At 40.2% G+C, this 23,103-nt stretch overlaps 1 long non-coding RNA gene across 1 annotated transcript in view; it reads left to right on the top strand.

The window, feature by feature from the left end:
* Window positions 1-22,237, top strand: part of LOC134298904 (uncharacterized) — a 29,251-nt gene extending 7,014 nt beyond the window's left edge. Inside the window, exon 3 of the long non-coding RNA XR_010006023.1 lies at window positions 12,821-22,237. This is a non-coding gene — a long non-coding RNA (uncharacterized LOC134298904). The remainder of the gene's footprint in view (window positions 1-12,820) is intronic.
* The last annotated feature ends 866 nt before the right edge of the window (window positions 22,238-23,103 follow it).

Here is a 23,103-nt window from a genome sequence, read left to right as displayed (position 1 = left end):
GCTGTGCTGCCCAGTGCATCTAGCAGTTGTCTCTTGAAATCTGCATCAATAATGAGCTACACAAGGTTCCTAAGCATGCTGCACTGGCATAATGCTGGCATAGAAGAACCATGCACATCAGTTTTGTTTTGGGAGGGTTTTTTTGTTTTTTTTGCTTCTGCTGCTGTGTATCAGTAATGTCTTTTTAGCTCATTTCCCCCTAAAAGGTTAATTCACAAATAAGCAAACACAAAAATAAGACCGAGTTGGCAGCTGATGTATTCAGCCAACTGTGCAATCACCATAGCAACCATACATTCTGTAACTAAAGTAGAAATATTTTCCTCCTATTGGAAATTATATTTATTTTTAAAATTATAAGTACCATATGGAAAGCAACTTTTCAGCTTTTGTTGCAGAAAATGGATATATATTTAAAGTTGCGTTCCATATGGTACTTATAATTTTAAATATATATATATATATATATACACACACAGAAAAATACACACACACACATATATATACACACACATATACAACCACACAGGCATACTTATTGTATGCATTTCACTTCTCTGAGGCCACATGTCTCTAGTGGGAAAAGATGTAAGGAACCATTTTTAGCATGGTAATACTAGAATTTATTTTTAAATGATTGGAGGCAAGATGGTTTAGAATAAGCCTTTATAGCATTTTAAACTCTGAACTGGAATTTTTGAATCAATCACTGCTGATATTTTATTGTCTATTTATTTATTTACTTTGTTTTATATCCTGCCCTCTCTCCCTCACAGAGGAGCCCAGAGTGGCTAACACTTGACAACAATTTGATGCCGTTCAGCACAATAACATTATACAAATACGTACATAAATTTATTTATTTTTTTTAGTGTCAGGAGCAACTTTAGAAACTGCAAGTCACTTCTGGTGTGAGAGAATTGGCTATCTGCAATGGCATTGCCCAGGAGATGCCTGGATGTTTTGATGTTTTTACCATCCTTGTGGGAGGCTACTCTCATGTCCCCGCATGGAGCTGGAGCTGACAGAGGGAGCTCATCTGTGCTCTCCCCGGGTTGGATTCGAACCAGCAACCTTCAGGTCAGCAACCCAACCTTCAAGTGATCAGTCCTACCGGCACAAGGGTTTAACCCACTGCACCACTGGGGGGCTCCATAAAAATAATAAAGCCTGAGTTAAAGCAACACTACATATCAAACATGAAAACAATATTAGACAATATTAAAACATTAAGAAGTTGGTATAAACATTCATTTTGTTTAATTTTGAACCTTAAGGAAGGTATGCCACCTAGGTTAGTGTGTGCAGATTTGGTGCCCATCAGATTGTTTAGACAACTGCTCCTTAAACTGAGTTCTGATCCCAAATGAGGTCCCCTTAGTTCAATGTTGGGATAATTTTTTTAAAAAATGGCAACAGTGAGTTTTCTGAAGGTCACATTTACGTGAATCTGTTAGCAACAACTTACAGTGTTTACAATGGACTCTACAGAAAATGCTTCAGCTGTACTTCATAAGAAGGAAAATCAGCCTGTTTAGCAAGCTTTACAAATGCTGATAAGTAAATGTTTGGGTTTTGTAACTATTTTATTTACCTGGTGATGTCATGTAAAACTTCACAGGCAAAAAAAAAAAAAATCACAGACAAAAATGAGCCATGAGTGGAAAAAGTTTATGAAACTGTGATTTAGACCAATGCTACTCAGCGGTGGTTTGTGAATCAGTGCCAATCTCTAAGTCACTAGTTGCCAGAACCCAGTGGGCACAAATATGGTGCTGATCCCAGGCACATTGGGGATGTAGTTGCTAGCTTTCTAGATTGAGGTTTAGGCCACAACTCCATCATGGTCAGTTAGTAAGGATGATGGTCACTGTAGTCCAAAATATCTGGCTGACAGTTGTATGGGAGTGGGTGTGCTACATCATAGTGCTCTCAGCAAATGAAGAGTTAAATTCATTTGCAAACACTGTTTGTGTAAAAGGCAAAAAAAGTGTCCAATTTATGTAGCAATTTAGTTTTAACATACATGCTGAAGTGGATGGATATAGCAAAGATAGCTGAAGATTTAATTCAGGCATGGTCAAAGATTTATTTTAGTCTGCAATTTAACATAAATTGAACAGGTCTACATTTACTGTTACATGGGCTGGCACACAATTACAGTGTTATCCTGTCAATTTTCTTAACAACAACAAAAATAACAAAAAGTGACAAAATGGATAACAAAATAGGTTAAAATGTAAAACATATGAAAAAAAGTATTAAAAACAAGGCATTTTTCTTTAAAAACAGATTATTATAGTAACAGGATGGAATTGTCATGCATAGCACATGTGAAACTGATAAGAACTGAAAATTGGCACAAAAAAGCCCCGAAGTTTTTGCACGTGTATATATGTTCAGTTTTATACCATCTGTTGAGGAAGAGAAATGGCTTTTTTTTCCTTTTGTGCTCTACCAACTGGCTTTAAAAGGCACAATTTGAACTGTCTGCCATTCTACCAGCTTTAAAGAGTTGCTGTGCAGTCCAGTGCTTAAACCATTGACAAAAAACCTTTTGGTGTTTTTCTAAAAGGTAACAGGTTGGTCCATGGTGGTCTCAGGCATATAAAATGTTCAACAGATCTTTCAGGCTGAGTACATTTCAAAGCCTGTCAATGGAAGTGTTACCAGAATATTAGAGAACAAAATGAGAATAATGATGTTAAGAGCAATCCCCCAGGCAATGGCACTGCAGCTTCTTTCTTCCTGTGGGGCTCACATCAAGCTCTGCAGAATCTGCAATGAAACAAGCAGAGCCTGTGCAGTAGCAGTCCAAAATTCCCACTGTGTTCAATAGGAAGCTCAGGAAATAAACATATCAGAAAAATGGATTAGAAATTTATCGAGCGGGTGATGAAGCTCCACATAGGCAGTTCTGTCAGAATGTTGAGCACTGCTGTTTTACAAGAATTTCATAAAGACAGCCATCCTAACTGAGTCTGTGTTTTGAAAATGTGATGCTATTACACAAGCAAATACAGTTTTCCAAGCCACGAGATACAAGCAGCTGATGAATAACACTGCATTAGAAGCATAGGACTTTATCACACAAGACTGTTACAGCATGACTGCATCACGATAATAGTGTATTTGGCTAATACTTATGACATTATTTCATACCTTTCCTGTAGTTCTTTTGCACTGTAGCTGTTAGTGGAGTGCCCTTTTCACTGATGGGGAAACCGATCAATGACTTCCACTATTGCTACTGTTTTAATCCTGCTTCTAGTGCAATGGGTTCCTTCTGCTGCAGTTGCAATATTCCAGCAGTCACCTGGCATGAGAGACCCCTAGGGTTTCATTAGGGAAGTATTTCTCAAACTCTGCTTTTTCAGGTGTTTTGGACTTCAGCTTCCAGAAATCCCAGCCAGTTTACCAGCTGTTAGGAATTATGGGAGCTGAAATCCAAAACATCTGGAAGAGCAAAGTGTGAGAAATACTGCATTAGACTAAACTCCAGGACTAATCCGTGGCAATTAAAGCTGACTCGACACAGCCCCAATTTACCTTTTGGGAAACAATTGTTTTGTTAGTGTACATACTGAATTCTGTGAAGCTCCTATACACAAACACAGACACCACACAAAAAAGAATCCAGATATGTTTGTAGCTTGTAAAGTTTGGGTATCCTTATTCCAGCCAATCTATTTTTAAAAAATGAATTTCTTCCATTTTCTAAGATAAATGATGTTCCCAAAAAAGCAGCAAAAGAGAGCTCAAAGGCATATTTCAACATCATAATAAAGTGGTCTCAATGGAATAACCAAATGTTTCTTCATAAGGTGAAAGGAATGAAAGAATTCTCTGCTGGTATTCTTCAATAAGTGTTTTCCATACTTAAGAGGTGAGATACATTAGTCTTCCACAAATAGTTTCCAATATGAGGGTTGGGAGCTTTGAACAAAAGCAAAAGCTCTACCACATTCTGGAGTCCAGGGGTGATGGCGGTGTTTTCCTGAAAGAACGATAAACTTGACAGCTAAAAGCAATAATGAGAGGTATGGCTATAGGCAATTACCATCCCTTTTCACCACTCTAACCCACTAATCTGATATTTCCTGTGAATTACCCTTAGTGACTAATATCTACCAAGAGCGGTTAGCAACTACTTCAGAATACAAGTGTGGGCAACGTTAAGATTATTAGCACCTGGAGTCACTTAAGAAAAAAATAATTTCTTGTTCTAAGTACGTCTGTGGAGGAGAAATTCCACACAGTCCAGTTGCAAAGGCATAGTAATTGTTGGCCTTTTTAAAATTGGAAACCATTGTCTGCTCTATTTTGTTTTTAACCATCTTTTTAGAAACAATTATATGTACTGCTGGAGAAAAAACTGGAACAAAAAACAGTGTGAACCAATTTAGAATGCATAACAACATGGGGCACTAATTATAATTTTGCCACAAGCAATTGACAAAACCAGAAAACTCTCAGTCTGCCTAGCAGTGGGCAGTGTTCTATCATACAGGCATCTGGAAGAACCAGCAGGTAAAGGTTGGCTTGTCCTGTTAGTGTTTGCCCCTAAATGGTGACTTGGGGAAAAAGTCAGAGTTGGAATTGCACTGATTGAATGGTATGTCATTTAAAATGCCAAAATTAATATAATTGGGCCATGCATAAACACATATAGAAATAAATTTTACAAATTTTGAATGGTTTTATATTGCTTCAATTATGGCCAACAAAATACCCTGAATGCATAAGATCCCATTTGATATTGGAAGCTAAACAAGATCAAGATTTGCAGTACTTGGGTAAGGGACCACCAAGAAATGCCAGGTAACCTATTTTAGAGCAAGACTATGACATGTTCACTCTTATTTCTTCCATGAAAAGTCTTATGAAATTTATGGGATTGCTATATATCTGTTCATAAAACATTGCACCAGTTACAACGTGCAGTCTCTTAACTAAATATTGGAGAAACCCTCCATATTCCCTGGAATTAGGGACACAGAAACCCCATGAAATTGATTTTTTTTTACCTGAGAGAACACCTCTCAGGTAAAAATGTCTAGGTATGACTATGGCCAACTTCTACTGGAAGTTGAACATAAGAACTATGACCTTATAGAATAAGCAAAATTGCTTGTCATATGATGCTCCCTCTTCAATTGCAGCACAGAGCCCACCAGCAGGAATGTAGCCGGGAGGGGGGGGGGCGGTTTAGGGGTTCAACCCCCCGCAAAAAAAATTCAGGTTTTTAAAAAACCCCAGGTTTACTCATTAATTTTAACTGATTAACCAAATACCCACGAGTGTACACTGAAGCTAAAAAGAAGTTTCAACCCCTCTCCCCCCATTTTTTCTATGGCCCTGCTCACTAGCTCCCATCCCAGCGGGGCTCCATAATGCAAGTGAAGAGGCAGCGTCATAAAGCACTGCCACAGCAACACAATAACAGAAGGAACAGCACCAGTGACATAGAATAAGACAGTTTAAACCAGGCCTGCACAACTTATGGCCCTCCAGATGTTTTGGAATTCAAAATATAGGCAACAACGGGGGGAAGGCAAGTGGTGGATACATCCCCCATGAGATGGGGCAAGGAGGAAGCCGGGTGATGCGAGGCATGGGACAATGGGTTCCCCAGCCCCCACCATCACCCCAAGGCCCCGCCGGATTTGCCATAATGCATGGAGAATCCCACCATTAATGTGATGAGGTCCCTAGAGATTCCCAGAGAGGTGTCTTTTCTAGAACATTTTGGGTCCTTCAGTTATGTGGGAGAATCTAAAGTGTTCTAGCTATCTGCCCAGATAAAAATATCCCTTCACTTCTCATCCTCCATCTGCTGGTCTTCTCCACCTTTGATAATGTCTGCCATGTGGCCCATTTCTTTCTTTGTACCTGGAGAAATTTCTAGAAGCTGTTCCTCTAGATCAGTGGTTCTCAACCTGGGGTTCCCAGATGTTTTGGTCTTCCAACTCCCAGAAATCCTAACAGCTAGTAAACTGGCTGGGATTTCTGGGAGTTGTAGTCCAAAACGCCTGGGGACCCACAGGTTGAGAACCACTGCACTAGATCAGGGGTCCCCAAACTAAGGCCCGGGGGCCGGATGCGGCCCTCCAAGGTCATTTACCTGGCCTCCGCCCTCAGTTTTATAATATATTTTATATCAGTTTTAATAATATAATATATTGTATATACATATAATATTGATAAAAATATTATAATGTTATACAATATAATACTAATACTAATACCATATAATAATATTAATTATATGTTATATATTACATATAGCATTACAGTATAGTGGTATAGTTCAATATAGTAATGTATAATGCTAATATTGTGCTATGCTAATACAGTAATATAATATATTGTATGTACATACAGCTGCTCTGAGTCCCCTTCGGGGTAAGAAAGGTGGGATATAAATGTAGTAAATAAATGTAGTAAGTAAATAATTAATTAATTTTAGACTTAGGCTCACCCAAATTCTGAAATGACTTGAAGGCACACAACAACAACAACAACAACCCTAATTAACTTGACTATCTCATTGGCCAGTAGCAGGCCCACACTTTCCATTGAAATCCTGATCGGTTTATGTTGGTTAAGATTGTTTTCATTTTTAAATATTGTATTGTTCTTTCATTGTTGTTGTTGTTGTTGTTGTTTTGCACTACAAATAAGACATGTGCAGTGTGCATAGGAATTTGTTCGTATTTTTTTTTCAAATGATAATTCGGCCCCTCTATAGTCTGAAGGATTGTAGACCGGCCCTTTGCTTTAAAAGTTTGAGAACCCCTGCACTAGATGCTGCGTTTATATTTGACAAGTGATTTAGAAAATACAGTATTCAGGTTTTGAGCAGTTTTTAGCAGATAGACCTGTGTTTTCCTCACTGCAGTAGATTTTGCACAACACTTGCAAACTGGAGAACATTAAATAAAAAACGGGTACTAGCCAATAAATGGAGTAAGCCTAAAACAGGCCTGCACAACCTGCAACCCTCCAAATGTTTGAGCCTCCAATGGTCAGGAATTCTCGCAGCTGAATTCCAAAACATCTGGATGGCCACAGGTTGTACAGGCCTGTCCTAAACTGTCTCATTCTATGTCAGTGGTTCACAACCTATGTCATTGGTGCTGTCAACCATTCAATTTATCATCCTAGTCACAAATAATCCTTTTTACAGTATAAATACAAAGCATACTGATTTATGTAACAAATGATGGTATGACCTGAATACTTTGTAGCATATTTTACATTTTCTTAACATGGCACTCAACAGGATGTTCACAAGATATTACTTGGATGTGCCAAACATTTCCCTGATGAAAAAGTACACTGTGCTTCTGGAAAATCTGAATTTTCTGCAAATAAGTGACATGTTTTATATTATCCTTCATGGTAGTCTAAGCCCAATGGAGTTGGAAGCCTGGAAGCAAACTTTATAAAAAAACAAAAACTGCTGCATTGATCATGCTGCCTCTGTTGTAACACGCAATGGCTTCGCATCTTCTAATCTTCCCTATACTGCTTAGCATATTCTCTCATTCTGGAATTGTTTCAACTCTGTATCCTCCCTCCCTCATACACAATATGGGAGAGAAAGAGTAGGCATAAATGTTTCAGCAAAGTGCACTGAGCTACACTATATTGTTGCTATTACTTACAACATAATATACCTTAAATTAGGCATTTTCTTCTCTGCTATTGCTAATGTTTAAAGTTTAAAGCCTTTAATGTGCCTTCAAAGGCATCTAAGAATTGTGAGATAATTATTCCAGGAATTAGTTTTTTCACATCCTATTGTAATGGCACCATGGCCATTTCCCATGGTGCAAAGGAAATTAAGTGCCTTTATTTCGCAGAGAATGAAAACTCATAAAGGCCTGGTGCTGTTTTCCTCCAGCTAAAAAAGGAAGAGAAGAGACAGTTTTGCAGGCAGGAAACTCCTTTATGCATTTTTGCCTGCATTAAGTTTGTGTGTTTGACTAGAGACATTTCCTGATGGAATGTAGGGGAACATAATAACTATGAAGGTGTAATTAATCTTCATATTAATCAAAGTCCTAAAGAAAAGTAACAGGTTGGTTTGGCACATTTTTACTCTATCTTTCTCTAAGGAGTTGTGGGAAGCATATATTCATTTAGTCTCATAGTAAGTGTCAGTCCCCTCGGGCTTAAGGTCTTGCTGTTAAACACCAGATCTGTGAACGGTAAAACCATAGCAATCCAGGATTTGATCCGAGATGAGTATGCGGATCTGGTTTGCATTACCGAGGCCTGGTTGGATGAGCTGGGTGGAGTGAATCTTACCCAGCTGTGTCCGCTAGGTTTCAGAGTGCTTCAGCAGGCCAGGCCCGGAGGGCGGGGAGGTGCAGTAGCTGTTATCTATCAGGATATTAACTCCCTGATCAGGTGCCTTGTCCCGCAGTCTTCTGGGTTTGAATGTGTCCTCCTAAACATAGGGAACCAGGACAGATTGGGGATTCTGCTGGGGTACTAACAGTTCCCTGCCAGAGCTTGCCAAGATGGTCTCCAGCTTGATACTGGACTCCCAGCGATTGATAGTGCTGGGAGATTTCAATATCCATGTGGAGTCCAATCTATCAGGAGCAGCTCTGGACTTCATGGTTGCCATAATGGCCATGGGTCTGTCCCAAGTTATTTCTGGATGCACCCATAATGCTGGACACACTTTGGACCAATTTTTTTATTGCAGATGGGGTAAATATCGGAGTGAAAGAGCAAAAAAATTTTTCCATTGTCATGGATCGATCACCATCTGATCAGTTTTAGACTAATCATGATCTTAAACCTCTACAGGGGTGGAGGACCAATTAAGACTTATGGATCCAAATGGATACCTGATGTTTCTTGGGGATTTATCTGGCATATAAGCAGATGATCCTGTTGAGGCTCTAGTTGACCTCTATAACACCGAGGTTACCAGGGCCGTAGACATGATCGCCCCTGAGCATCCCCACTCGTCACGTAGAGTCAACCCAACTCCTTGGTACACTGAGGAGTTGGTGGAGATGAAGCGGGCGAGACGGAGACTAGAGTGCCTCTGGTGGAGGACTCGGAGGGTGTCTCACTGAACACGGGCTAGAGCCTCACTTAAAGCCTATTCTGCAGCTTTGAAGGCAGCCAGAAAAGCTTTTTTGACTGCTCACATTGCATCTGCAATTAATAAACCAGCAGAGATGTTTTGGGTGGTAGGTGAGCTTCTCATGAGGGGGGAGAGACCACTGACCACCCGGCAGCTCAATGTGGCAAGTTCGCCCATCATTTTGCAGATAAAGTCGCTCGGATACGTTCCGATTTAGATGCCAGCTTTAGCGTAACTCCGGGGAAGGCAACCAAGGCCTCTCCTTGTCCGATTTTAATGGATTCGTTTCAGACTGTTCACCCTGATGATGTTGAGGGGATTCTTCGGGCTGTGAGAGTGACTACTTGTGCTCTGAACCCTTGCCCTTCGTGGTTAATAAAACTCGCCAGTGGGCGATTGGCGTTGTGGCTGGCTATGATTGTGAATGCTTCATTGGACCAGGGGCATTTTCCATCTAACCTTAAACAAGGATTAGTAAGACCTCTCCTGAAAAAGGCATCCCTCGATCCTCTGGTGCTGAACAATTACCACCCAATTTCCAATCTCCCATTCTTGGGCAAGGTTCTGGAGCGGGTGGTCGCCTCGGAGCTCTAGGGATTCCTGGTTGAGACAGACCATCTGGATCCATCACAGTCGGGTTTCAGGCCAGGTCACAAGACGGCTTTAGTTGCATTGGTGGATGACCTCCGCAGGGAACTAGACAGGGGGAGTGTATCCCTGTTGGTTCCTTGGACATCTCAGCGGCTTTCGATACCATCGACCATAGTATCCTTCTGAGTCGGCTATCTGGAATGGGTAATGGGCGTGCTGCTTTACCATGGCTCTGCTCCTTTCTGGAGGGCCATATTCAGATGGTGAAGCTGGGAGATTCCTGCTTGGACCCCTGGCCTTTGACCTGTGGGGTCCCACAAGGATCAATTTTTTCTCCCATGCTTTTTAACATCTGCATGAAAACTCTGGGTGAGGTCATACTGAGTTTTGGAGTTGGGTGCCATCTCTACGCAGATGACATCCAGCTTTACTACTCTTTTCCACCAAACTCCAATGAAGTCCCTTGTGTCCTGGACCAGTGCCTGTCGGCTGTGGTGGACTGGATGAGGGTGAACAAGCTGAGGCTAAATCCAGACAAGACAGAGGTCCTCCTGGTCAGTCGTATGGCTGATTGGGGTATCGGGTGGCATGGAGTTACACTCCCCGTGAAGACACAGGTCCGCAGCCTGGGGGTCCTCCTAGACTCAGCGCTGACACTTGAAGCTCAGGTGTTAGCAATGGCTGGGAGGGCCTTTGCACAGTTAAAACTTGTGTGCCAGCTGTGATCGTATCTCGAGAAATCTGACTTGGACAAGGTGGTTCATGCCTTAGTTACCTCCAGACTGGATTACTATAACACACTGTATGTGGGATTGCCTTTGAAGAAGGCTCGGAAAGTTCAACTAGTTCAACTAGCAGCTGCCAGGTTGTTAACTGGAACAAATTATAGGGACAGAATTACTCCCCTATTGAAACAGCTCCACTGGCTGCCAATAAATGTCCGATCCCAATTCAAAGTGCTGGTCATTACCTATAAAGTCATAAATGGTTCAAGTCCTGCCTATCTTTGTGACCACATCTCCTTTTATGTACCTGTACGAACTTTACGATCCACCAGGGAGGCCCTTCTCTCACTCCCACCATTGTCTCAAATGCGTCTGGTGGGGATAAGAAAAAAGGCCTTTTCGGTTGTGGCGCCCTGACTATGGAACTCTCTTCTGGAAGAAATTAGACTAGCGCCCACACTGACTTCCTTCAGGAAAGATCTGAAAACCTGGTTTTTCCAAGCCATCTTTGATTAAGAAGATTCTTTAGAGTGAGCCCCTACCATTATCTATATTCCAGCATCCTGCACTTTATCGCTGTCCCATGCCATTAGAAATCCTAATACATTGCACTATATTAACTTTATCCCTCGCCCTCTAGTTTGAAGATTGAAGTGCCACTATATCACTCTTAGTCACTGAGTATGTTTTAACTTGTTGATGATGTATGTTATATTTGATGTATTTATTGTTGTGTTTGGATTTGTTTTTACTGTTGTATTTTATTGTACACTGCTGATTCCCCATGTGAGCTGCCCCAAGTCCCCTTGGGGAGATGGGGTGGGATAAAAGAATAACGTTATTATTATTTATATTATTAAATGGTAGGTGAGGCTGAGAATATGAAGCTGGTTGTCCAACTGCCTCATTAAACTCATTATTGCCAAGAACACCAAGAACCAATTGACCTTATTCCTATTATTACTCTTGACTGGAGTAGGTCCATTGAATCAAATGAATTTACCTATCTGCTAACTCATGCTCCAGCAATTATTTCAATAATAATTGAGTTTACTGTAGTTGGAACCAACCAACATAAGTTAGGCCATTGTTTTCATGTTTGAAGTCTATCATTCTATCTACTTCACAAGAAGAATATTCTTAATAACTATCCATTGTACATTTCCTTACCTTGGAGAAAGTTTATTTGAACTCAGTGAGGCTTACCTTAAAGTAACCACTCATTATGTTACTTTTCTTCAATGGTGGGACTATATACTCCTGTGAGGCAAGAGGCTATTGTGATAGCTGCAGTGCTGGTAATAAGATGCCTCCCTAACAAACAGTTTTTTTCCTGAGGATCCAGGCTAAATGTGCCAAACAACAACTGAGAGTATTGGAGCCTATGGCATGGAAGGGGTTGGGTGTGTTTGTGAAAGATCTCTTATGACCCATCCAGACAGGCACCATACTGCGGGACTTGTTGTGCTTTTACTGGAGGCGTCAAATAATGTTGCCAGTAAAAGTGAAGTAATTCGCAACAAAGCAGAAAAATCCGGATTTGTCGTGAATTTTTTGGGGACCCCGTTAGACCTGGGCACCCCTGGTGGTGCAATGGGTTAAACCCTTGTGCCGGCAGGACTGCTAACTTGAAGGATGGATTGCTGACCTGAAGGTTGCCAGTTCAAATCCAGTGAGTGTGGATGAGTTCCCTCTGTCAGCTCCAGCTCCCCATGTGGGAACATGAGAGAAGCCTCCCACAAGGATGGTAAAAACATCAAACATCCAGGTGTCCCTTAGGCAATGTCCTTGCAGATGGCCAAGTCTCTCACACCAGAAGCGACTTGCAGTTTCTCATGTCTCTTCTGACACGAAAAAATAACCAGGCCTTCCTGAAAAGCCTGGGTCTAATGGGATATGGGCCCTGTGGAGACAGACCCCTGGGACTGCGGAGTCTGTCCCCATAGCTCAAATCGCTCCTTTGGGCTCAATGGGCCTGAAATGAAGACAAGGTCATGGTTCATGACATTTAATATGTTCCTAATTGGGTCTCCCAAGTTCCTTTTTTTTAATGAACGCATATTGGTCCTCCTCTATTAAATTTGGAATAATTTCTTTCAATCTATTGGCTAAAATTGTTGTAAAAACTTTACAGTTCACATTACATAGTGTTATTGATCTATATGAACTGGGATTATCCTCCTCCTTGTTAGATTTTAGTATTGTTATTACTTCTGAAGTTTTCCATGGTTCTGGGATTCTTTTATTTGTCATTATTTCATTAAATAGTATTAATAGGTTGGGAAAGATTTCTGCTTGAAATGTTTGGTAAAAATTTGTAGTGATTCCGTTTGGCCCAGAAAATGTGTTTGACTTGAGATTTTTGATTACCTCTTCTATCTCATTATCTCAGTATTTTACAACACCCCAAAATGTTGGTGACCAAATGAAAGGAGGAAGTCCTGATGGCTCTTGATCATAGAGAATGGAGCAATAGCACCCCCTGTGGTTGAATCTGAGCACAACCTCCAAGGCACAACCTCCAAGCACAACCTCCAAGGCACCAAAGCTGGACTTTAAACACAACATACCTCCTTTCTGTCTGTTTTGTTCTGTCTATCCAAATGACATTGAATGTTTGCCGTGTATGTGTACTGTGATCCATCCTGAGTCCCCTTGGGAAGATAGGGCGGAATATAAATATAATATTATTATTGTTACATTTTTGGCCAATGATAATTGTGTCTGGAGGTCCATTTTTTGTTATTCATTCCTCCATTTTTTAATTTCCTTATGTGTATAAAGTTCTTCATAGTAACTTGTGGGTTTAAATGATGCCTGGGGACTCCAGCAGTGGTACCATAGCTAACTCTGCTTAGTGCTGAATGTCTTTTAGAATGAAAACCCTATGATAAGACAAACCAAAATGAAACATGTGATAGTGTCAGAAGATGACACGACCAGATAGGCCAGCACTGAACAAGTTAATGGACTACTGCGGAACACAAGTATGAGTTACACTATGGCTAATGACACAACTGGACTCAAGCTGAAAGAACAGTCAGTTATCAATGTGCTTAAAGATGAAAGGAAAGTCTGGTGCTGCATGACATGGAATGTGAGAAGCGTGGACACGAGGAAGCTAGACATTGTAAAACAAGAAACGGCACATAAAAGCAATGCTTGAGGTGAGCTAAAATGGGCATGAATTGGACATTTTGAGTCACATATTATATAGTGCATTTATCAGTAAATGAAAATCTATGTAGAAATGGGTTGATTGACTTGCCAAAAAAAATCTGGAAGAAGGAATTAAAGACCTTTCTTTTCCAGCAAGCCTACCCAATCAATTTTAATTTATGAATTTTAAATTGATAGTTTAAAGGTATGAAAGATTTAAAAGTGCATTTAATCTTATGGTTAATTGTTTTTAATCTAGATATTTTAAATTTTATTTTAAATTTAATATTTAAATTAATTAAATTTTATTGTATTTTAACCCTATGTTGTACCCTGCCTTGAGCCTTGGAGAGAGATGGGTTAGAAATAAAATGTAATTATTTATTATTATTACAAACCAAACATTGTTCCATAATGCAACCTGAAGAACATACCTGTCAAATTTAGAGATAATGTAAAATATATTTGCACTATTAAGCCTAATTGACTGGGAGCCTACCTCACAGGAGGTTCAGCACTTTGGATAACTCCATTCAAATTCAGACTAAAAAGTGGAGCATATTCATCATGCTGCTAACACTGAGACTGCCAACCATGATGCATAATGCACAATGATGTGAGAGTCACTGCAAAGCTGCAGGAACAGTAAGAAGCTTTAGATCAAACACAGAGAGTCAGGATAGCAAATTCTTTGCACTGCAGTAAAAGTCCTCTAAAAACTGGGTTAACAACTCTGATGTGTCTTCTTCCATGTGATTTAGCCATTCTTCCATTTTTTTACTTTCCTGTCGCAATTCGCACATAATACAAACAACATAAAAATGTAGAAGAGCTGAGAAAAAATTTTTTATGGGGAGAATATAATACTGAGAATGCTCCTGCTATCATGGCTATTACATTCATAGTAAAGGTAAAGGTTTTCCTCTGACTTTAAGTCTAGTCATTTCTGACTCTGGGGGTTGGTGCTCATCTCCATTTCTAAGCCAAAGAGCCGGCGTTGTCCATAGACACCTCCAAGGTCATATGGCTGGCATGACTGCTAGAGCAGTACCTATTGATCTATTCACATTTGCGTGTTTTCGAACTGCTAGATTGGCAGAAGCTGGGGCTAACAGCAGGAGCTCATCCTGCTCCCTGAATTCAAACAACTGACCTTTCAGTTGGCAAGTTCAGCAGCTCAGTGGTTTAACCTGCTGCGCCATGGGGGGCTCCATTACATTCATACTGCAGTCCAAAAAAAGTTATATTTCTCAGATGTGGGTCTTAGACTAAGAATTGCTTACTATATAGATTTCGAAATGTTTCAATATGTAGCCAACCAGCCATGTGCATTTGCAACCATAGATCACCTTTCAATTATTTGCAGCCAAGAGATAAACCTTGTTGACTATTGTGCATTACCCTACCCTACATTTAACAAACCATATACATATGCCACTATAGAACATCTTTTGAGTACTTATAGCATGGTATCCAAGGTTAAACCCTGTGAATTATTGTGTAATGTCTGCCTCTATATTTAACAAGCTGTAACAATGACTTTGAGACCCGTCTGTGTAAAGTATGCATTTGTACTTAGCAAATGGAACTTAATGATGCTTAGCTTTATTTGGTTGTATTGCTCATGAAGTGTAATATGCCTTTATGTGGATACGTCATGATAGCTTAAATAATAATTCCGGATTTGACTATCTAAGATGTTCTTTCCTTTGGGTATTTGACTTATCGAAGCAAGGATGTAATGCAACTATATGCTTGCATGCAGCAGCCAGATCTTGGGCCTGCCAAATCTTAGCGAAATGCATCGCATCGATTTGGGCTACGTGTTGTTGAAGGCTTTCATGGCCGGGATCACAGGGTTGTTGTATGTTTTCCGGGCTGAGTTTCTCCATACATACCTCACAAGCTCTGAGGATGCCTGCCATAGATGTGGGTGAAACGTCAGGAGATAATACTTCTAGAACATGGCCATACAGCCCGGAAAACATACAACAATCCTGACTTGGACTACGTTTGAATGAGGGATCAGCTGTCCGCCTGACTCAGATGGCCCCTGTCATGGGTCATCATCTTGATCCCTGAAACTAAGGACATTACCATACAAGGTTCTAAAAATGAATTCTGGTATTGCAAATCTGTCTTGCTTTTTGCTGGAGTATACCAGAATATCCATTCTTCTTATTACACCAATCCATGCCTCAAGTGCTTGAAGAAACTTGCAAGCACTTTTAGGTTGCCACACCTGCTAGGATATAAGTCCTGCCCATCCTAATACTCCCTTTTGGAAAAAAAAAATCAATTGAATTTGCAATAATTTGTAATGTAATACTTCCACTAGTTCACAAATGCAGTGCCTTTAAACATTTTAAATATTACTTATTTATTAATTTGTTTATTGTATTTGTACCATACCCTTCTCACCCAAAGGGGCCTCAGAGTAGCCTTACAAGAGGCAACAATCCAATGCCTTATCAACAAACAATAATAAAATAAAATATATACATTAAAAACCAAAAATTAACAAGCCATATAAACATTAAAAACAATTATTAAAAAACCACACAGTCCGAAATCATAGTCAAGGCTGTTCCATTCATGATTGCACATATTCCATCTTCTTTTATTGCACTGTGCTTCTATTCAAAGGCTTGGTCCCAGAGCCAGGTCTTTAACTTTTTCCTAAAGGTCAGGAGGGATGGGGCTGATCTTATTTCATTAGGGAGGGAGTTCCACATCCCCCCACTAGAGAAGGAGTTTCCCACCAACCTCACCTGCAAAGGAGGCGGGACCAAGAGCAGGGCCTCCTCAGATGGTCTTAATCTCCAAGATGGTTCATAGCGGGAGACAAGTAAGCTGAGCCAGAACTGTTTAGGGCTTTATAAGCTAAAGCCAGCACTTTGAATTGTGCTCGGTAGCAGATGGGCAGCCAGTGGAGCTAATGCAACATGGGAGTTGTATTCTTCCTTGTACACTGCTTTGGTGAGCAACCTGGCTGCTGCCCATTGGACCACTTGATGCTTCTGAACAATCTTCAAGGGCAACCACACATAGGGCATGTTGCAGTAGTCTACAGTGTTCCCTCACTTATCATGGGGGTTACGTTCCAGGACCACCCGAAATAAGTGAAATTCCATGAAGTAGGTGCACTATATTTATTTCAATATTTACACATTATATTAGTAGTTAGGTGGCCTTTCTTCCCTTTGCAAGCCCTCTTCCTGCACTTCTTCCTCTCTGGCACCTGCCAGTTTCCCTTTTGTGCATGTGCGTCTCTCTCTTCAGCATCCAGAGTGGCCCGGCTGGAAACCGATGAGAGAGAGGGTGCATGCACAAAAGGGAAACTGGCATCTTCTGCGCATGCGCACCTCCAGAAAAAATTGTGAGGCAGTGAGGGAGAGAAAAGCAAACTGCAAAGTAGGGAGGGAACACTGTATTCAGAAAGTAACAAGAGCATGGACCACTGTTACCAAGTCTGGCTTCCTAAGGTATGGGCGCAACTGGCGCATACATTTAATACAAAGGAAAAAATTCATTTTGCAATTACTAGCCTTTCCTTTTTTGTGTATTCTGAAAGGGAAAAGTCTACGTTTCATAGGCAAACCAAGTCAGACTGGAGTTTGTGGCAGTTTGCTTCCAAATAATTGCTGGAATATTTGCAAAACAACTATTACCGAAATGCCTAATCAAGAAGCAAAAATCCCCAACTCACTTCAGAAGCACTTTTACTATGCCACCTGAAAGCATTTTCACTCTACTATGAGCTCATGCATTGGTAAGTCTTTTAAGTTGTATCCAGCTAACAGCCATGTGTGGCAATATCTTATCTTTCTTTCTTTCTTCCTTTCTTCCCTTTCTTTCTTTCTTTCTTTCTTTCTTTCTTTCTTTCTTTCTTTCTTTCTTTCTTTCTTTCTTTCTTTCTTTCTTTCTTTCTTCCTTCCTTCCTTCCTTCCTTCCTTCCTTCCTTCCTTCCTTCCTTCCTTCCTTCCTTCCTTCCTTCCATACCTTTCTCACAATATTAGGCCTAAATAGCTAAAATAATATATAAAACACGTTTTTAAATTTTAAAAAAACCTTGAATAACGTAAAACACATTCAGCCAATAGTGAAAGATACATCCTGACTACTCCCAGAAGAGTGACTTTAATTTATCATCATTTCTTTTTAGTATCCCAATTAATAATTAGAGAATTAATCTCCTCCTGCAGAGTAACTTCTTCTCCCCTCAAAAATTCCTTTCTCTATAAGACAATATATTTCAACTAGTTAAAATGAAAGTAAAAAATTTAAACATGTTATTGTGTCTCTTTAATTTTTTTCAAGCCGTTAGGAAGAAAAACATCCTGTGGAAGATAGGAGGATTTCTACCCCTCCCCATGGGTTTTGAGTTCTCCCTCAGGGTGACCTATAAAGCATAGGCTGCGATAGCATTTCAGAATGGGTGATAGCTGTGCATTTTAAAGTGATCACATCTTAGGCGGAGAGATAAAAATTGCTGACAGTGTTAGAAGCTTGAGATTCTTCTCTTTGGCCTTTTATCTTTCCCAAAGTATTCATGTAGGAACTGTAGCAAACGCAAATCTGTCTTTTATTGCATTTTTTTCAGAATCCAAGGAGAGAAGGATTCTCGCAAAAGCAGTGTTATGGTTAATGTTTTAAAATCCATGACAAGACTTTCTCTTTTTTCATTTCTTTTTACATTGGTGCTGGAAGAGGCTTACATTTTATGAAGTGGTGTTCATATTTCTCTCTCTAAAATGCCCCAAATCTCACATTTTTCCATTGGCACTCTATCACCAATCATTCTGTGCATGAAGATTAAGGAGCCATGTCAAATGATGTCATGACAGCGAAAGGGGAAACAAGATGTCACTGCAGATTGGAGGAGGGAAAAGGATGGGAGAGAAACTGGCAGCAATAGGCTGGGAGGCATTGCAGAGATGCATGTGTCTGCATAATCAGGATGCTTGGATCAAGGGCTTAGGAATAATTGCTTTGCCGGTGATGACTTCCTTGAAACATAACACTCAGTGATGGCTACTCAAACATTCCCTTTGGGAAAGGAAGAGTGAAGAATCACAATTGCATTATATAGGAGGGCTTTTCCATTAAATGTGCAATACGAGGTGGAGCTCTTTCAGGCATTCAGATGTTTTGGCCTAAAATTCACATCAGCTTCAACCAGTGGTAAAGGTTCTCCTGGTGTTTTGGGAGCTACAAGCCAAAACACCTGAAGGAACACAGGTTCCTATTCCTGGAAGTATATGTGTCATCATTGCCAACATAGATGGAAATGTAGCATTCTCCCCTTGTTTTGTTTCCTTTTCAATTTTTTAAAAAAAATAATTTTAACATTAGGAAGAAACATTGCCATAGGAAGAGGAGACTGCCTAGGGAAAATGTGTGAGTGTATACATTTTTTAAAACATGCACGGACGGAAAACACAGTAGCTTTTCCCTTCTACTGTCATTTGCCTTCTGCTTTGTATGTAATGGATGGCTTTCTCAAGCGGAGAACCTTCACTGTCCATGGAAGTTCTCAGTGCAATTTGGAACCATGGAAAATTAGAATTTCAAATTGTGTATCGAGAACCACCATGGATACAGAGGCCAGAAATATGCCTCCTGCCACACAACACATATTTTTAAAAACACATTAAGATTCTCTGCATAGAAGCATTCTCAGCTGGTTATTCCCATGCATCATGAGTATTTTCCCTCCAATATTGGGAACAACCATCAAGGAAGGACTCTGCATCCCATTGTTCCAGATATTCCTTCACTTTTGCTTACATCCGTGGTTCTCAACCTGTGGGTTCCCAGATGTTTTGGCCTTCAACTCCCAGAAATCCCAACAGCTGGTAAACTGGTTGGGATTTCTGGGAGTTGTAGGCCAAAACACCTGGGAACCCACAGGTTGAGAACCACTGGTTTATATCCTCTTAAGGGTGATCCTCTTAAGCAAATGTTGTTGCTACGTCCTGCTTTGTATTATCTACTGCAGTGGTTCACATTCCATGAAATATCTGTAATCCACTTCCTAGGTTATTTTGAATCATGTTCCTCCTTGATAAAGTTAGCAAATGTATATTCTGCCTTGTTCCTTTCAATACAATTGGGTTTTTAAAAGAGTTTTAGTCCATGCTAGTCAACATGGTAGCACACCAATTGGTGTCAGTCCACAAGACATCAACCACTGTCCCCTGGTGAGTTCCCAAGAAAGAAGCAATGGGCACATAGATGTTACCTGTGTCTGGCACTGGGAGTTGGTTGAGGGAAAGCTTCCCTCATGAGATTGCTTGAAATGGTCGGTTTTAAATTATCATTCCTGGATATATCCCAAATTCTAATCCACGTGACACTGTTCCAGAGTCCTATCCAAATTTGTTGTAAATTTCCTTCAGGTTAACTTTGACTTGTGGTGAACTTATGGTGAACCTGTGAATGAAAGACTTCCAAGCCACTCTGTGATCAACAGCCCTGCTAGGGCATGCATTCTCAAAGCCTTGGCCTACTTTGATAGACTCTATCCATTTGTAATGTTGTCTTTCTCTTTCCTACCATCCTTATCAAGCATTATTGTCTTTTCAAATGAGGCATGTTTATGAATGATATGCCAAAAGTACAGCAATCTCAGTTCAGTCATCTTGATTCCTAGGGAGAGCTCAGGATTGATGTGCTATAATGCCCATTCATTTATGTCCATGAAATGAGTAGAACTCTCCTCTAGCACATATCTATCAAGCAAGTTGATTCTCTTCATTCTCAGGCATCATTTTTAACAAGTTGACTTATGTTTTCATTTAAAGAAAGGCAACCACATGGTATGAATGGGTTTGTACTCACCTTTTGTCTCTGATGGAGCTTCATCCATATGTTCCTCACTCCACAGTGGATTTTACAGTTTTAGCTATCTATGGATTGAGACAAGGATACATCTTGATTTGTGCTAAGGAACCAACACCTTGTGAAACCTGCTGGGTGTATAATCTCTTCAGAGCTCCAACTTTGGTCACATAATCTAACCTTTATCACAATTACAGAAATTACCATTTTGCAGCCTTTCTCAAAATCCCACAGATCTCCTGCCCTCCCAAGATACAACTAGGGTGCTGGTTGTCCCTCAAACACTCTCCATGTTCAAAGAAACCAGATATAGTCCATTTAAAATTATTAGAAGATATATAAACACACAAGTGCAAACACAAAAAATTAAATGAAATGCAGGATCTGGGGTGAAAAAAATATACAGTATGTGAATATTAGGTTGGGCCAGCAAGAGATTAAAGGGGAAATAAAAAGTGACAGGAGAATGAGTATAACTACAGGCATACTGCCTGGGGTATTTTCAGTGAAAGAACACATTAACCAACCCAGAATAGCACTCTCATATTTCCTCTATTTGATGTAGGAAGCATGCTGAAGCTTGGCTCTAATTTGGCTAGAAGAAGGATCCGTTGATATGCAAAGCTAGGAGCCACTGCTATATATAACCATAATGCCTTTGATGCAGACATCTAAAAACAAACTCAATACAATAATTTTGCTGGCAGGAGGGCTTCCAGCTGCAGAAATACCACACAAGAAGAATCAATAATGGCTTGTTCATTCAGAAGTGACTATAGAAGGAATAATAATTTTTCAAAAAACTGCTTCAGGAGCTTTATTTATTTAATTTGTATAAGGATCTGAAGGTAACAAACAATACAAAAATAGAGGAGTCTCTCCACATGAAAACCAATAGCTCTGTTCGGCCATTTGAACAGAAATGTATAAAGATGCTTAGTAAAATGTTTTTTGAGTGCCTATTGTGTAAAGGGTTCATAAACATGTCAAATATGTAAATAATTCAAATATGCAAAAATATCAAATATGTAAATAAAGTATGAAGAACTAGCTCTGTTGTGAATAGTTCCAACTCATATGTGTTTCATCTCATTAAAAGTGCACTATATTATTGTAACTGAGAGAGGAGTGCCTTCGCACAATTAAAACTTGAGTGTCAGCTGCACCTGTACCTTGAGACATCAAACTTGGCTATGGTAGGCCACACCTTAGTCACATCCCATTTGGACTACTGCAGTGCTCTCTACATGGGGCTATCTTTGAAGATGATTCGGAACCTTCAATTGGTACAGAGATTGGCAGCCAGATTACTAACCGGAGCTCTGCCAGGGAAAGATCCAGTCCCATGTTACGGCAGTTCCACTGGCTGTCCTTCAAAAAACAATTTAAAACCCACTTGTGTTCTCTATGCATATGGAGAAGAGGAGGATTAAAGAAAGACAGTCTGCTAATACACTTCCGACTGGATATTATCATTGCACTCTGGCCCTAGCGGGTCAGCTGGCGTCATGGACATTATTGCAATTTAGTTAATTTAAATTTTTAGTGAACCTCTGGGAGCTCTGTTAAGGTTCATGTTTTTTATGGTTAGATATAATTTTACTGTTCAATTGTGCAATTTTAAGTTTTATGTTATAATTAGTTGCTCAATATCGTTTTTCTTTGGCACTGGGTGGATCATTAATTTATTCATGTTTATACCTGTCTTGAGGTCTTGAATGTTTGCCTATGTGTTTTTTGTTTGTTGAAATCTGCCCTGAGTTCCCTTGGGGAGATAGGGCGGAATACAAATAAAATTATTATTATTATTATTGACACAACAACGTTGTATGACACAGCAAACAAGATAGATATGCTGGATTTCGTTTCACAAAATCACAAGTCGAACACTTCCCAAGTGTCTAGGACTGTGTGATGTATTTTCGGATGATGCGTGCAGATCCCAGTAAGGTGGCCTTTTGCAGTTGGCAGATCGTAATTTTGTCAATGTCTGTTGTCTCCAAATGCCGGCTGAGATCTTTTGGCACGGCACCCAGTGTGCCCATCACCACTGGGACCACCTGCACTGGTTTCTGCCAGAGTCTTTGAAGTTCAATCTTGAGATCCTGATAGCGGCTGAGTTTTTCCTGTTGTTTTTCTTCAATGCGACTGTCACCTGGGATGGCAACATCAATGATCCAAACCTTGTTCTTTTCCACAACTGTGATGTCTGGTGTGTTGTGTTCCAGAACTTTGTCAGTCTGGATTCGGAAGTCCCACAGTATCTTTGCGTGTTCATTTTCCACAACCTTTGCAGGTTTGTGATCCCACCAGTTCTTAACTGCAGGGAGGTGATACTTGAGGCATAGGTTCCAATGAATCATTTGGGCCACATAGTTGTGCCTCTGTTTGTAGTCTGTCTGTACAATTTTCTTACAGCAGCTGAGGATATGATCAATGGTTTCATCGGTTTCCTTGCACAGTCTGCACTTTGGGTCATCAGCTGATTTTTCGATCTTGGCCTTGATTACATTTGTTCTGATGGCTTGCTCCTGGGCTGCAAGGATCAGACCTTCTGTCTCCTTCTTCAGGGTCCCATTCGTGAGCCAGAGCCAGGTCTTCTCTTTATCAGCTTTTCCTTCAATTTTGTCCAGGAACTTTCCATGCAATGTTTTGTTGTGCCAGCTGTCAGCT

This window comes from Anolis carolinensis, chromosome 4, assembly GCF_035594765.1.
Source record: "Anolis carolinensis isolate JA03-04 chromosome 4, rAnoCar3.1.pri, whole genome shotgun sequence".
Lineage (NCBI taxonomy): Eukaryota > Metazoa > Chordata > Lepidosauria > Squamata > Dactyloidae > Anolis > Anolis carolinensis.
Note: the sequence above shows the minus strand (reverse complement) of the source record. Positions and strands in the feature narration are given on the sequence as shown.